Source organism: Chinchilla lanigera, unplaced genomic scaffold (assembly GCF_000276665.1).
Source record: "Chinchilla lanigera isolate Chin_1 unplaced genomic scaffold, ChiLan1.0 scaffold00005, whole genome shotgun sequence".
In the NCBI taxonomy this organism is placed as follows: Eukaryota; Metazoa; Chordata; class Mammalia; order Rodentia; family Chinchillidae; genus Chinchilla; species Chinchilla lanigera.
In genome coordinates, this window is record NW_004955406.1 from 1752262 (window position 1) to 1768609 (window position 16348).

A 16348-nucleotide genomic window follows, 5' to 3' on the forward strand; every position below is an offset into this window, starting at 1 on the left:
GAAGAATATTTAATGTTATTCTTGAAGGCACATTAATACTACAACCTAGGAGGTAGGAGAGCCCACTGCTGTGGGAAGTCTCTGAGCACACAGTGTCTTGTCAGTGACTTGGAGATGATCTGTTGACCTTATGACTCATTTTCTAGTTTCATTTCTCCAGCACACTTAACTCACAGTGTTTCCAGCCAGATGCTATTGCCATCTGATTTGGAAATTCTTTGTTTTCAGGACACTGAGTATTCTTTGGTTTGACTATTAGAAGTTCTACTTCAGAATTTCCACCAAATTCCATTTCAAATGCCATCCACTGAGGGGAGAAGGAGACAGCAAGGGGAACCCTTAATTGCAAGTGATTTAAGTATAAACAGATACTAAATTAAAGCCAGGGCAAATCAAAATGGGTTTTTTCGTCAGCAGGACACATACAAGAGTAAATTTTCCGTACCTGGACCTAGAGCTGCATTAGTAAGTGAAGAAATAGGTAGAAAAATAGAACAAAAGTTTAATCCCATAACATTATTGATATTTTTATATGGAACATTGTTTTAAAAAGTCCCGGTATGAAAGTGTATATATCTGTTCAGTAAAAGAATACAAAAATTTGAGAAAAAACAAAACTCCAAAGGACACTCTGAGATACAGGTGTAATAAATGTTGTGGGTTCTTCTCACATAGAGTGGGAAAGCAGCGGCTAAGTGTTACTAAGAGGTAGAAGTTCTGTATGCTGCCTTCTCTTCATTTCCCCCTGCTTGGTTGAAAGTGGATGGAAACTCTGATGTTCTGTGTAACTGCATAACTCAGGTTTTCTTTTCTCTGTGCATTGAAGAGCCATAGCAATTTTGAAATTTCTAAGGAATCCAAAAGAGATGCAGCTTTTTGTTCCTCCAAGAGAGAGCCTTGAATCCTGTTAAGCTGATGAAATACAAAGTCCCATGTCTGGCAAGCAGACAGAAAATGGTGCCAGCAGGAGAGACAAGAGGCGTTCAACAGGCTGTGGCATTAGCAGCGCTGACTTTTTGGAAGTCGCAGGGGAGGTTAGGAGGTGATCAACCAGGAGTCATAGAGTTGGAAACCAAAACCATCTCTTCCCCATACACACCGTACACCCACAGGATGCAGTGCATCCAACTCCTGAAAATTCACCTCCCCAAAACACTGTGGGTCAGTTCGTTACCTAGGAACTGTTGTGCATTGGGTTTCCAATGTGTGGTCAGGATGCAAGTCCCAAACCCTTAGGGATCAGATGAAAATCTCACTCTCACTCCACCAGGAAACTGTGTGATCATAAATTATGAAGGGATACACAAGAAGGTGAGTGTGTAAGGGACTATAGCATAGACATCATTGGACTATATGAGAAGAGCTAGAGGTTTGGTTGAGAAAAATTCTGGTAGAGTTTTTATCTCTAACTGATTAGAGACACTGAACAAAAGAAAAGTCAAAAATCATGTTCGTGGCTCAATCCTGGCTTTGTTTCGGAATTAGACTTCGCACATTAGAACTTCCTTCTCTTCAGTCTCTCTTGTGCTCCCTGCCAGGTCAGGGATCTGAAACTGTCGATCACAGAGGTAATCTGACGGTGAAGAGCTATCTGAATAAGGCTTTCTTTTTAAACTTAAATATCACTATTTTCCAAACTTATTATTAAACTTGATGCACACTCTAATGTCTAACAACACATGGGAGATGATAACGCCATTGGCCAGGAGATAACATTTAACTTCCCATCCTTCTGTGATCCTATTGAATTTGACTGTTAAATTCTCAGTGTAATTAAAGCAGATAGAAGCATTCATACATTTTGTTGCAAATTGATATGATCTCCTTTGTCTGTGATCTAAGTGAGATTGCCCTGTAGTTTTTAATTTAGCAGGTTAAGAAGCACAATTAAAATATCATGAAAAAGATCATAATCAGAAACTGTCTTTTGGGTTGTCCCTGCCAAGTAGATAAAGGGATTGGTGTATTTAATAATTACCTTCTTTGCTGTACATTTGTTCTATTTGTAGGCTGAAGTGTTAATAAATACCTTGCACCGTTCCGGTGGGAAAGGCTTCCACCTAATTAATAAAACCTGAAAGAATTCATAGGACACTGAACCATGTCCTCCTTGAGCATCGCCTGAGTTAGAAGAGAATCCCTCTCTTTAGCACGTTAATAAACATCTTTCTGGGCTGTAGAGAAACATATCCAGAACTGCTGGTTTTGGATAGGAATCAAAATGCACATGACTTTGCCTTTTTTAAAAAAAGAAATAATTCTACTGTTGGATTTTAAGTAGCAAAAAATCCTAACAAGGTCAACAAGAATTATTGTAAGGCATATACACCGCGATCAAGGCACCATGATAAAGAGAGGTTCAATTGGGATATGACTGGCTTTGAATTAGTCTTTATTTCTAGCTACTGTTTCTCTTGTATTTCAATTATGTGAGTACTTTCCAGGTCTGAGTCTTACAGAAGCTGTGACAGATTACTCTGCAGTACCTGCACCTGTACTGTTAGGTGTTAAGTACCAAGTTACTTGCGTATATTTTATTTACATCAAAGTTGATTTTAGCAATGAAAATTGGAAAACACATCATCATTTCAAACACTGGAGTTACTGGTACAGACGAGTTGCTGTTGTGAGTTTGGGACTGAATATGTGGCTGCCTATTCTGTGGTGTAAGACGGAAAACAGTTGGTCAATTAAATAAGGTCCCCTGTCTCAGGCCACCTCTGCCCCTCAGTTAGAGGTTTAAATCGTGAGTCTGGTGTTATACACTCTTATTCTAATTTAAAATGTATAATAAATAACAAGTATGTATAACAAATAATCTACAAAATCTTTTTCTGCATCGAATATAGAAGTTTGTTTACATCTGCTTCATTTTATATGAATTACTGGGTTGGTTGGGTTTGTTGAGATTCCTCAGAATATTAAAATAACTATTCTGAGGGAAATATTCATACAGGCAAGGCTCCCACGTTTACCTCGATCTTGGGTTTGCTATGAGGTGGAAACCTTAAAATACCTAAATTCCACCTACATTGTGACCAGGTAGAAGAATTTTGGATAAGAAAATATGGTCCGATGCAAATTCTTTGTTAATGTTTCTAACTTTACTTAAAATATTCATGGAATCAAATTGGATTTTTTTTTTTTTTTTTTTTTTTGGTACTGGGGATTGAACTCAGGATCTTACTCTTGCCAGGCAGGCGCTTGTGCTGCTGAGCTATATCCTCGGCCCAATCAAGTTGGATTTTAAATTAACATCTTTAAACTGCTCCTTAAAGCAGGAGCAAGAAATATTTTAGAAGCATATTGTGTGTGTGTTTCTCATGTTTCAAATTTTCTTTGTATGAAAGGTAGAATAAGAAACATATAATTTGTGTATCTTCCATTAAAAGCGTATACTCATAATATGATTCTAGTACTGGACACACCATCACTCATCTGGTCATTTATTTTTTTCAAATATTTTAGATAGCTCTATCTGTGTGAGGTTCTGTTGAAGAGCAGTGATGTAGCAAGGAAACAAAAGAGATAAAGCTTTCCTGCTCTGTGGAGTTAAGCCCTTTGGGAGGGGGTCATGGGATGTGCAAAGATCCTGGGGTGGAAATGTGCTTAGCTTTTCCAGAAAAAATGAGAAGGCCCAAGGAGCATGAGTTTAGGTTGCAGGGTGGTGGGGTACAAGATGGGGAGGGTGCTGACTGTCACTCTGCCTCCGAGCCTAGAACTTCATTTTAGCACCTTGTGTTAATATCCTTAATAACCAGCCCGGCCAAAATTTTATTCTTCCCAGCTACATTAGGGGTGTTCTGTTCTTGCTAGAAGGTAGCATATGTGCACATCCTGCAATTTCATTAAATAAATCATCCTTAAATAAATCATCCACAACTGCATTGTAGCCACTCTCTCACAAGTGGCTTCACAAAAACATCCACACCAACTTTATTTTTCCTTATAATCACAGCACGATCCCTGCAAAGAGTCCGAGTTAGACGTTATTTTGGCGATGAGAATGGTTACCCTTGCTTCCCAGGCTATGCTTGGGAAAAGGGGCCGTGACGTCAAAGTTGGCTCTAAATGTTTTGCGACAGCGAGCGCCTGGCCCTGAGATGGTTCCTCACAGCAGCGCTGAGCCTCTGTTCAGTGGAGTTTGCGGAAGATGAACTTCTGATCTCACTTCCGGAGTGCACTGTCCTCGTGCTTGAGGCCCTCACTTGTAAACACAGATAACTTCACCGCACCAGCTTGCTGGTCTCTTCAAGCCCGGAGAGTAGTGCGGTCAGCTGCAGAACCTGAGGAGCTTAGGGGCCACCTGTAGCCATGCAGGTAAAGGGGGGACATGTGACCCGGTTCTCAAAGGCCAGGTCAGCGCAGGGCAGGGAGAGGTTTCTGGGACACTCCCTCCCATGCTGCTCCTGTCACAGCCTGGCTGCTGGATCCCTGAACTGGGACCACTGTGCCTTCCCAATTTAATATTTAATCGCTTTGTGCCCCAGTGTGGGTTAAGACAAGTTAGGTCCCTGAGATCTTGCAAGCTTTAGGCCTTTGCACAAGAAACATACATAAATGCGTACATGCATGCATACACTGATAAATAAATTATTCAATAAAAGAGGTGCCTTTTGCCAAGGATGGAGGAAACAAAGGTGGATCCATAGTATGATAACCATAGCAGAGGCACTGACATTATTAGTGTCAACACCACAAGACCTAGAAACTGGGCCAGCTAGCAGGGCAGGAGGCAGAACGGAGCACTTCGAGTTCCTTGAAGATGTGTTTGTAGGGGAACACTTCAGGGCTGAGGTGTGGCTCATTGCTGGCATACACAGGGCCTTGGGTTCATCCCCAGTACCTCATAATCAACTAGCTCAAAAGGCTTTTGACATTGCAGTGTGAGTAGATGTTTGCAGAGGCACTGGCTTTGTGTAGGGAAGCTCAGTTCTCCCCCACCCACAGCCAGCTGCTGCTCTTCAGGTGGAGTCTTCACATCCCCTCCTCGGCAGTGCTCTTCTCCGGCTCTTAGTCCATGGGTCTGCCAAGCCCTAGGGCTTATGAACACGAGAAATGCGTTTCTCCTGCTCCTGGAGGTAGGGAGCTTTGCGCTGCTCAGGGTGCTCCCTGGGTTCTCGAGGAGCACAGGAGGGAGGCAAGGGGCTCTCTGAAGCCCCTTTGTAAGGAGTCACCCCACATGAGTGCTCCACGGACCTCCACAACCTCCTCACTCCTTGGCCCGGCCTTCCCATGCCACCCTGCTGGACTCGGTGCCTCAGCATGTAAATTTGGGGAGAATCTGCAGCCCCAGACAGACGTGGCACTGCCCTCCCACCTCCTTCAACCCGGCTCAAAGGTCAGCGATTGGCGAGGCCTCGCATGACCCGATCCCTGCTTCCAGTGGCAGCTGCTTCTTCCTGCTTCCATCCTTGGGGACCACTTCCTCCCTTAGCTTTGTGGACCTTTCACTCTGTTGCACTACTGTCTCACAGCCTGCTGTATTTTTATTCCTCTTCCTCCTAATGGAAGCCCCCCGAGGACCTGTACTTTGCCTTTTGTTGTATTTCTAAAGCTTGGCTCATGGGCGGCACTGGAGCAATGGAAGTGCTTAGCATGGTGCCTGCCACAGTGTGCCCTATCTGAATTTTGTAAATCTTTATCATCAGCAGCAGCAGCAACAGCAGCAGCAGCAGCAGCAGCAGCAAAAGCAAGAAATGAAGAGAGGAAGGTAAATTGGGCTCTCACCTAGTGAAGCCATTGCAGTAGGGAGAGATGGATCTGGTTGCCACGCTCTGTGAGGAGAAGCCAGGGATGTGAGGAGTCAGGAGCTCATGGCTGTACTTCAAGTGCAGGCAGTGGGTAGCTCATTAAGCAGTGTAACTGGAAATAAGAGTTGGAAGAGAAATTCCACAGTGATGGACATTGGAGAAGAGTCAAAGTTGACCCTCATTTTTAACATTCTGCATATTCAGTATTTTGTTTATTTTTAATTGACATTTTTGAGTAATGGATGACATTTGGAATTTGATGCTCTTAGGGGGTATTTTTGGACTGGTTTGGAGCAGGAAGGAGTTCCCTTGTAGACATGTGGAGGTGCCTGTAGACACGTTGATACGGATGACTGGATTTAGGTAACTCTTCCTCTTTCAGGAGAGGTGTGTGCTGGTGGGAGAGTTTCGTTATATCCATAGGAATGGGGAGCAGGTGGAGGAAATGAAGGAGCTGGGGAATTATTGAATGTATCACATGGAAAGACTGGCGCAAGCAAAGCCAGAAAGACCAGGAAAAAGTCATGTTTCAGCTGTCACGGGAGATTGTGAGAGGAAGTGAGGGGCCAGAGTGGGCGAAGCACAAGGCCCGGTGACGTCACACAGGACCAAGAAGGTCCAGCGTGGGGTCTGGCGTAGGTGGTCCTCAGTGACCACAGCATGACAGTGGGTGACCATCAGACTTGGTGGATGGGAGGTGAACGTAGTGGAGGAAATTTTCCACCATTTTGTCGGGGATTTTGGTGGTGAAGGTTTGCAAGGAGCAGAGAGGCAGGTTGACACCAGTGTGGAAGGAAAGTGTTCTAGAACACAGGGACAAAGGCGTGGATCCTGAGGAGGAGGAGAGGCTCATGCAGATGTGCCTGGCAACAGAGCCAAGACCTCCCTTAGGAAGAGGGAGTGGTTTCATTCCTTAGAGACAAGTAGGAGGTTAGGACTTAGTCCTGGTGCACGTGGAAGGGAAGCTGGTCAAAGGCATTTAACATTGATGTCTTCCATTTAGGGGAAACGCAAGAAGTGAGATCACGTTGGTGAAATAAGATGTAGTCAGCTTGGGAAGGGTGGAGGCAGAGAGACTGTGCAGTCATGGAGGGAAGTGTGTCGCACACCCACTCTTCTCCCTGCATCCATCAAAGCTCATCACAGAATAACGGGAGGTCCAATCTGGACCTCACCATAGACCTGAGGACCTGGCTTAATGACCTTGTCCCACACATAAGGACATTGAGCATTTCAGTGAGTAGCTCAAGGTTGCAGAGCTGGTTAGGAGCCGCAGTTGTACTACAGCCTGTTCTTCTCACTCCTAATCCATAGCTTAGCGGACCATCTCAAGCTGTGCCTCCCAGAGACTCCGCCCACTTAGACAAGACCACTTTCTTTATGTGCACGGAGCCGCGCTCACCCACATCTTCTCCAGGCTGCCCTGTGTGGTCCACCGTTTCAGCTCGCAGGCTGAACTGCACTGACCCTCAGATGAGCTTTTTCTCCAGGATAAGCCACGTTGCAGATTGCCTGTCTGCTGGTGTTCATGAAATGAGCCAGCGTGAGGCTGACGTCATGGTGAGGACCGAGGGCATTGGGCCTGTGAGGTGGCTGCCCCCGCCCAAAGGCAGAGACGAGCTAGAAATCCCCCTGTCCCCTGGAGTAGAGCACTTACAGTTGTCAAGTGAGCCTCCTTGCTGGCCCCTTTCCCACGTAACTTGACGTGAAAAGAACCTTTGGAGATGCTTCATTCACCAAAGGGGCTGTGTTGGAAATACATTAAACAAAACACGGTTCTTAGACTAGATGAGTTCTTCCATTCCAGAATCGGTCCAGCATTGCCAGCTGCGCACCTTTTAGTTCTATGCGAATAGCATTTTCTTTTCCCGTGTTTCAGCGTGGGTGTTTGCTGTTCGTGAATCCCTGCTTGAAAAATGTTAATATCTGTGACGAAATAATCCTAAACTGTCATCGAATGTGTTGCAGAGTACTTATTTTGGATGGCTGTGTTACTGTCCTGAGAGGGGAGTAAAATAGCACATATCTAGCCTTTGTATTTCTTTCGCACTACTGAAATAGATGTCAGGATACCGCAGTAGTCGCTGCCCTTTAAATAGTGCACTAAATACAATGCTCATGAACACCCCATCCTGCTCTCATTTGATTTCCAGATACGGAGAATAAATGAGACATCCACTTGGGTTTCCCTGGCTTTTATGATAGCCTCGCCATGCTGGAGCGCAGGAGGCTGCCTTCCTGGGAGCGGCTCCCTCCCCCAAGTGTCTCATGGTCTCTCCTCTGTCATCCCCCGGCGATGTGCCTGCATTTGTGTGTGTAGATTTATAGTTTATCTTTATCTATGGCTTCATCTGTAGGTAGCTATTATAGCCGCCTCGCCTGGATATTGTTTGGGCCTGATAGATCTGTCTGTAGTTCATCAAAGGGAAGCTGGGTGCCTGAAAGCCATCCGGGCCAGCTGAGGATGAAATACGAGCCATCAGCCTCGGTAATGGCTGTAAAATTTCATAATTACACGGCCTTTATTACATTGCATAATGATCCTGAAGCAGTATGGAACAATTAATTAAGATTTTCAACCGTGGCTCTTTCAGAAATTAAAAGGTGCTAGTAGCTGAGAAATGGGGCACTGTCTGGTCCTCAGAGCATTAGGGATGCTTAAGAAATACTTTTCTACACACTTCTGTTTTTCGCAGAGAGGAACATCTCCTTGCTAGGGAACGTGCATTAGTAAACCTCGCCTGTTATCGGGTTTTTATTTCAACTTCAGAATGGATATTTCCAAGGGGATGGGAGGGAAAGAGTGCAGAGGGTCTCTATAACTCCCCAACTTCCCTTTTCTCCTCTTTGAAAAATTCTATTCCACCTCCTGTGGTAGCCATTTATCACGTTTATGGTTGTTCATCTCTACACATTAAATAAATGCAGGCTTTGAGATAGGGGGTCAGTTAACTGCCTCCGATAGTATACTAACCAAGGAGTTTTTCTTACACTCTCTCATATCTTCAGGCATTAAAATTCTTCCAAGATCTCTACAGTTTTGACAGTCATCCCCAAAGGAAGACTTTGCTGTTTTCATTTATTATCCTGTGAATGCAGCATGTCACATCTAATATATACCTTTTATTTTTTTTATAATCTCATCTTCACACCCCATAAAGAGTAATTAAATTTGGCGAGGGCTTGGAAGAGCCACTAGGGGTTTGCTGTATTTAAAAAATAACAGAAGCTAAAGACAAGTATGTCGTATACGTACACACGTGCGTCCTGACACAAATCCTGACCGCGTCTTGACTTCAGTGTTTGTCAGTGGGATGGTGATCAAGATGGCTGGGTACAATAAACGTTAATGAAAAGAGAGCAAAAACAAGGCGTAGTGCTTCTGTGCCGCTGCTGCTAAGCCGCCCCCACGCCATTCCCGAACCCCGGAAGAAACAGCCTGGCTTGGCGGAAAACCATCAATGGGACTGTCAATTTCAATGAGGGAATATAAAAAGAGAAACCTCCCAACCTCGCTGTGATTTACACAGAACTCCTGGATATTTGTTCGCATCAAGCATTATTGTTTTTAAATTGACAATCATCGTATAACATTTTACGGATCTAAATATTTCAGAGGAGACTAAAACTTCCCCTGGGCCTCCCCAATAATAAACTTTCAGCAGGAAATTTGGAAAGGATTATGTGCTTCAAGGAGGAGCCGCTGCTCGGAGTAAATTCTCTTGTTGAGGCATTTAGTCCCTTAATAGGAATTTTCTGATCTGCCGTCACTCTTGTTCACATACCGAGTGTCACTGCCTCTAAAACACTTGTCATTCTTTAATGGAAACAAAATAGTCATTGCCACCAGAGCCGCAATGTCATTCCACTACCCCTTGCTGCGTCGGCAATAGTGAAAATGACAGAGAGGCTCTCAGTAGGGGTAATTAAAATGTAAATATTGATATTTTATTATTTGAAATTACTTTCCAGTGCGGCATTTAATATCTCTCCATCTGTGCGCCTCTGTTTAGCGGTCACTTTAGTGCAGCTCTGGGAGACCAGGCAGCGGCTTGATCCCCGTTATGTCAAAATGCTTGTTGCTGCTTAATTTTGATATCTAATTAAGTGGAAAAGTACAGTCCACACTGTAATCCATGGCATCTTAACCAGCTGCTTGGGTATATTTAGAATTAATCTCCACTATGGAATCATCCTAATGTATGCAATTAAGAGTCTGCCGATGGCTAATTAGGTGTATTAGACTCGGGCAGCTTTTTTCCCCTTCTCCCGGTCCCCGTTTCATTTTGGGCTGTTGCAGCCACGGGTCTTGGGTTCCAGGGGTGTCTTGCTGCTACTAAGTCGAGTTAGGAAACAGTGCCACTTCCAAATGGATTTATCTGCGGTTGGTAACCCATGGCCTTTGCTTACTTCCTTGAGTCAACCTTACGCGGGGATTTTTAGGATTTCCTGAGCTTATTAGCAGGGTCTCAGTCACATGAAAGGGGCTGGTCACAGCCAGAGAGAGAGGCAGGATTCAGGGGTTTAAATGCACTTCCCAACAGATCAAAGCGGGAGGCGGCCTGCAGCCCTGTTCATTTAGAGGGGAGAGGAATCACAGCTGAGAGCTTTTGACCGCAGCCCCCTCCCGGCCCCCTCCTTCCCACTTTGCAATGGGGGAATTTCTCCCAGCAAATGGCCAGGCTGAGAGGCAAAGGTTTGCTTTCTCTGTGGATCTGTGGTAAATACGACAGGCGGGCTTCTCCTGCTAAGTGACTCCGCGTTCCTGCGGTTCGGAATTCCTGGAGCTGTGTGCTCAGGGTTGCTGTTTTTGTTTCCTCTTAACTCGGCCAGTTATCCAATCTGCGGGCAGCATCACAGGAGCGGCCGGGCGGGCGGGCAGGAGTGGCAGGGGCCGCCTCTGTTGTCAGTGAGCCGCTCAGTGCCAGCCCCCGGTGGAGCCCGTGCCAGGCTGTAAGGACTTAGTCCAGGCGCGCCAGCAAACGCCAGCCGCGGACCTGGAAGTCAATATTCGTAAACAGATCTTCATTAGCCGCAGGGAAAAACGGTGGGAGCCTGACCTGCAGCTCAGCGCTCAGGGCTGAACGTTCAGAGAAGCCGTCTTTCCCTGCTAGCCCGGCACAGATCGCACCCAGGTCCTGAAGCTCTGAGTAAGAGGCTCTAATTTCCTCGGAATGTGGAGTTTCAGGGTCAGCGTGCTATAATTTCAGATCTGTGACATGGATCTCATGGATACCGTATTTCTTGTGCATACTTTCATGAATACATATGACACTTTGTTTTTAATGGCCCGTGCTATAAATCCTGTAACTCGCGCTTATGTAGAGCACCTCCTGAATTCTTTTTTCCTGCTTCTCCTCCTTCCAGGGCAGATGGTACAGATGCTGAGTTGCAGTGTTTTCCTATTTGAGGAAAACTGAGAGAAGCACACTTGGAAATTTTTTTTCATACTTTTTCTCCTGCTTTACTTGTAATCATAATCCCAGCACTTAGGAAGCTGAGGCAGGAGGATCACCATGTCACCATGCATTTGAAGCCAGCTTGGCTACAGAGAGAATATACCGAATTCAAGCCAACCTGAGCTACATAGTAAGACCCTGCCTCAAGAAAAGAGAAAAGGAAGTAGAAAAGTGAGAAAAGGAAAGGAATTTGTGTTCGCTCTATAGACACCATCTTTAATAATTGGTGCTCTTTGTGGAATTTATGTTTCTATTTAAAGAGTTAAGTTTAAAAAGAGTTGAAGATATGCTGTTAAAAATTAACAGGAAAGTTATATGTGTTTTTCTCCTACCGATCCCAGCTAGAATCCATTCTTGGTCGTGTCAGTGAAAATACTAAGATAGGCGCAGCCCTACTCTTGGGGCTGGTAGCTGAAATCCGACTTTCAACTCTTGCAGCAAAATTCTGTGAACTTACCCAGGTTCTCTCAATGTGAGCATCATTCTGCACCTTGGCCTATGTTTGGTGTGGCTTTCAACACAGGAGACTGTAGTGAAAAGACTCCCTGGACCAGATCTGTGAGCTCTAAAGGCAGCAATTCTGCCTTCCTTAGCCTCAGTAGGTGTTTTAGGAGAAAAAAATGACCTCTCGGCTTTCAGCATAGGCAATGTTTAACTCAGTATCAGATTGGGATGCGTTAAGCAGTTTGACTTCCCTTCTGAATGTCTCATTTGCAGTATCTCAGTAAATGAATGGAGAAGTCTCTCTAAACCACGGTAGCTTATTCCTAGTTTGGCCAGTGAGCAGGTGTGCAGCATCCTTTAGGGTCTTTCCAATATCGGAATGCTGTCTGGCGTCGCTTATAACAGAACTGAAGTGGTATGGCCAAGTTGCTCATTATAGAGTCCTGTTAATCATTCAATGTTGCCAAGAAAAGCTGCCCACTTTAAAGAAAACTAAGCTTGATGTGTAGGAAAAAAGAAAGTCTCCTAAAATTTTTTTTTTATTTATTTACTTTTTTTTTGGTGACAGGGTCTCATGATGCAGTTCAGGCTGGCCTTGAGCTCACTTTGTAGCCCAGGCTGTCCTCAGACTCACAACAATCCTCCTGCCTCAGCCTCCCAAGTGCTGGGATTACAGGGGTGCGCCACCATGCCTGGCATATTTTTTTTATTTTAAATATATTTTTGAGTTAGAAATATAGTGAAGGATCGAGTATTAGAGAGAAGAAAAGCAGTAAATGCCAATTTGTTGTTTTTGTAAAAGGATTTAGCCAAAAGTACAGTGGGGGTGGTCTCTCCAGTGGTTCTGATGAGTTTCAGAGGCACATCAGCTTTTGATGAAGTCTGACAAATGATGTGCTTTATCACACATTATGAACTTGTTAATTTGCTAAGACTTTGAATGATTTAAAACTGTGCTCTTTTTCTGGTGCCAAAAATTGAACCCAGGGCTTAGCACATGGTAGGCCAACATGAAAAATTTATATTTGATTCTCAAATTTACTTTAGCAAAATTATTCCTCTTGTATTTTTCCTTACATTTCTATTTTAAAATGAAAAACTGTGGTTGGTGTCCAACGTATATAACTTGTATCCCTAAAATCTAAACTCCTGGATGGGCGTGATAGTGCACACCTGTAATTCCAGCACTCGGGAGGCTGAGGCAGGAGGATTGCTTTGAGTTTGAGTCCAGCCTGGGCTATAAAGTGAGTTCAAGGCCAGCCTGAATTGCATAGTGTGAAACCCTGTCTCAAAAAGACCAAAAACAAAGCAAAATGAAACAAATAAACAAAAAACAAATGGAACCTCTAAAAAAGAAATCCAAACTCCTCTAAGTCTGTACAATAAATGAAAATAACTGAGGTTTACACCAATTAATGTGAACTTGTTTTTGATTTATTAAAGATATTTTTGGCCCTCTGATTCATTTTCTAAATGTTCCACCTAATTTCCTTGAGCTGATTCTGCTGTATTGTATAGAATATCTGTACAGGATTGCTTTTATAGCTGTGGTGCTGGTTCCTACAGCAGGTGGAAATGATTCTAATTCAAAATTCTTTCATGTGAGTGCATACACAAATCCATTGGATAATTCTGATGCCCAAGTGGTGTTTAAATTCCTTAGTCTTCAGACAGGGCGAAAGGTCATAGGCGAGAAGTTCCGTCTTCACCGTTCGTAAATGTCCAGTTTGCTATTTGGGCAGGTGCCGCAGTCCTATGTGCTGATGTGAGATGGTCCTGTGGCAAATCCTTGTGACAGTGAGTACTTAGTGAAGTCCTGTGGTTTTCAAAGGCACTGAGAAACTGGGGCCAGATGGGTACATTTTTATTGCTACCTTCTTTCTGCTGTTTTTGCTTGTAGAAGAAAAAAAACCCATAATGATGGAAACCCAGATTTTCTCCCTCTTTTAAGTGTTGATAATGGCCTTGTGAGCCATTTTTAACTTTGGCTTTACAACAATTAAATTCAGAATTTTCTAAGATTTTACGAGAAGAATGTAAACATTCTATGCTGTACTTCATTCCTGCAACTAGAAAGAGACAGTAAGTATTTGTTCTCAGAAAACAAATGTACACTTTGTCATACTAATTATACAACTGGGAGAAAGATGATAGGTGCTTACAGTGACAAAAGTCATTGTGCCATTATTACACAATCCTTCATGAATGGTTAATTTATAAATATGTAAGAGAAGTACTTAGGTCATAAGACTGAAATGTCCTTTAAGTACAAATTAAAGAGCTGGAATAGAGCTCAGTGGCACAAGCGCCTGCCTGGCAAGTGCAAGGTCCTGAGTTCGATTCCCGGTACACACACACAAAAAAAAAAACACATACAAATTAAAGAGGAACCTGCACAGTTTAAGAGATCGTGGCAGGACCCTACCAGAGTAACAGTGGCTCTCCGTGGAGTCCCACTTAGCGTGCTCGGAGGCAAAGCACTTTACACATAGCCAGAGCCCTTGTAAATACTCACTGCCTCAGCGAGAAGCTACTTGGTCCCATTTTTGCTGTGTTTATATGTCCTTTGAAGGAGTCAGAGAAAGTAACATTGAGTTCAAGTCCAGAGTTTGGGCAAAGTTAAGAGAATGATCTCAGATCTCTGTCCTCCCTCAGAAGCGGCAGGTAAGCGGTAAGAGGAACTGCGGAGGGCAGCCCGCGCTCGGCAGCGATGTCCTCATCTGCTTGTGTATGTGGCACTCACCTGTGCCGTCACATTGCCTTTTGCAAGGTAGATTGACAGTTGTCCAAATCCACCCATTCACAGGAAAACAAACAAGCAAGCAGAAAGTCCTGCGTGGTGCTGACGGTTTCCTGTGTGGCTGTATGGAATACTTTTTGTTTTGTTTTTATGTCATATAATGCTTACCATTTATCTAGCAAGCTGTACTGGGAAACAAGGGAAATTACTTAAGAAGGCATTTTCCCATGCTGGGGTAGAAGAGCATGATTTCCATGTCTTCACGTAGGAAGGAGCCAATTGTTCATTCACTTGGTTCTTTACTAGCCCTCGTGGCGTCAGTGATCAGTTGCACTTAGGGACGCGGTTGACAGTGGCAGTTCTGTCCTGGGTGGGTCGCTGTTGCCTGTACAGTTCTGTGTCCCCTTCCTTAGCCGATCACGACTAGCCAAATCCTTTCCTCAGTCTTACTGAAGGTGGCTCGTTGTGACCCACACACACTTACATACACATACACATACATAATACTGAAATCTGAGCCCTGCCTTTCAAATTTATGAAAATGCTTCTGTCCTGTGAAATTGCTTTTCGTTAACAGAATACCTCTATAAAATCTATGTGAAACCTACTTGCAAGTATGAAAACAGAGCTACAGAAACGCACTGCTTATGGAATCTGCAAATGTCTAGTTGATCGAGTTAAACAGAAAGGGAGCTATTTCCCATTTTTGTCAGCTATTCTGACATTTCACCCAGGCCAATTCTGAGTTTATTTTAAGTCACTGAAGCCTGGACTGTGGTTGGCCAAGAAGGGCAGTTTCAAAGAGTAGTACTGTAGGCCTTATAGACATCTCGTGCTTAGGTACTAGATAAAAGTAATGTGGTTAAAAAAAGTAAAAACACTATTAGTAATGTAGAAAGTCTCATGTTCCCTTTTAAAGAAAATTTTTAAGCAAAATGCTTCTGATAGCATCATGCAGATATTCCAGATTTTTCATAGGGCATTAACCATCTGTAGATGCTTAATTGTCCTCCCCGTGAGCTAGAGTCTGTAAAATACGCACACACACCATACACACACACACCATACATGCACACACATGCACATGACACATGCATGCCACCAGGATAAAATGTCCAATCAGAATCAGAGCTGTGCATTTTGGCAGTCATGGATCCAGTGATCCATCTGACCATACATGGACAGAGCATGTAGCTTAGAAATGCAGTGTGAGTTTTTCTGTAACAAGGGCTGTACACCCAGCTGTCTGTAGGACCTAATACCAAAGCTCAGTGCCATTGTTACAGTTTTCCTCCTGGCTCCTGTAAACATTAGGTGTGCCGTAAGGGAGAGAAGGAGTCTCACTTATGCTATGCCTGTGTTATCTTCTCTGGCCAAACTTCACATATGTTGCTTGCTGACCCGTGAGTCAATTACAGTTCCGGTATGATGTGCTATTTGTTGAAGAGCATCCGTTTTTTTGAGGAACAGGAGCACAGTTCAAAAACTGAGCAGGCAAATCAATGCCATGATTAGCTGACATTACGAGACACCCTGAAGATTTAAAGTGCTTGCTGTGAGTTTCAAGAAGGCAGCTGAGAAGAAAATGCCTAGCAGGGGTTAAACCCAAATGCCTGTGCTGCAGCCTATTTCTGTCAACACTCTGTTCAGGAAATAAACATTTATGCTTTCTGAAATGAAAGTGTATTTTTGAAGACTAGCCGTCAGATATTTTTTGCCCTTCACACTTTTAAATGCTTAGCCTTTTTTGTAAGTTGACTGCACAGTGCGTCCGTTTGCCGGGCCGGGGGGATAATATGCCTGATGAGTGCTCGTGGCGCTGCTGTGAGCCTCCGAAGTCGGTGACTGCAGAAGGCAGAGGGCTTCACAGAGCCTGCTTTCAAGCCCGTCACCGCCGGGGTACCTGCCTCTCGAGAAGGTTTGCAGTTGTCCCAAATGATGTTCCTTCCAAA

General features: G+C 44.0%; 1 protein-coding gene across 9 annotated transcripts in view; it reads left to right on the top strand.

Annotated features, from left to right (window-relative positions):
* Esrrg (estrogen-related receptor gamma) overlaps positions 1–16348 on the top strand; it is a 524413-nt gene that overhangs the window by 492022 nt on the left and 16043 nt on the right. The window lies entirely within an intron of this gene.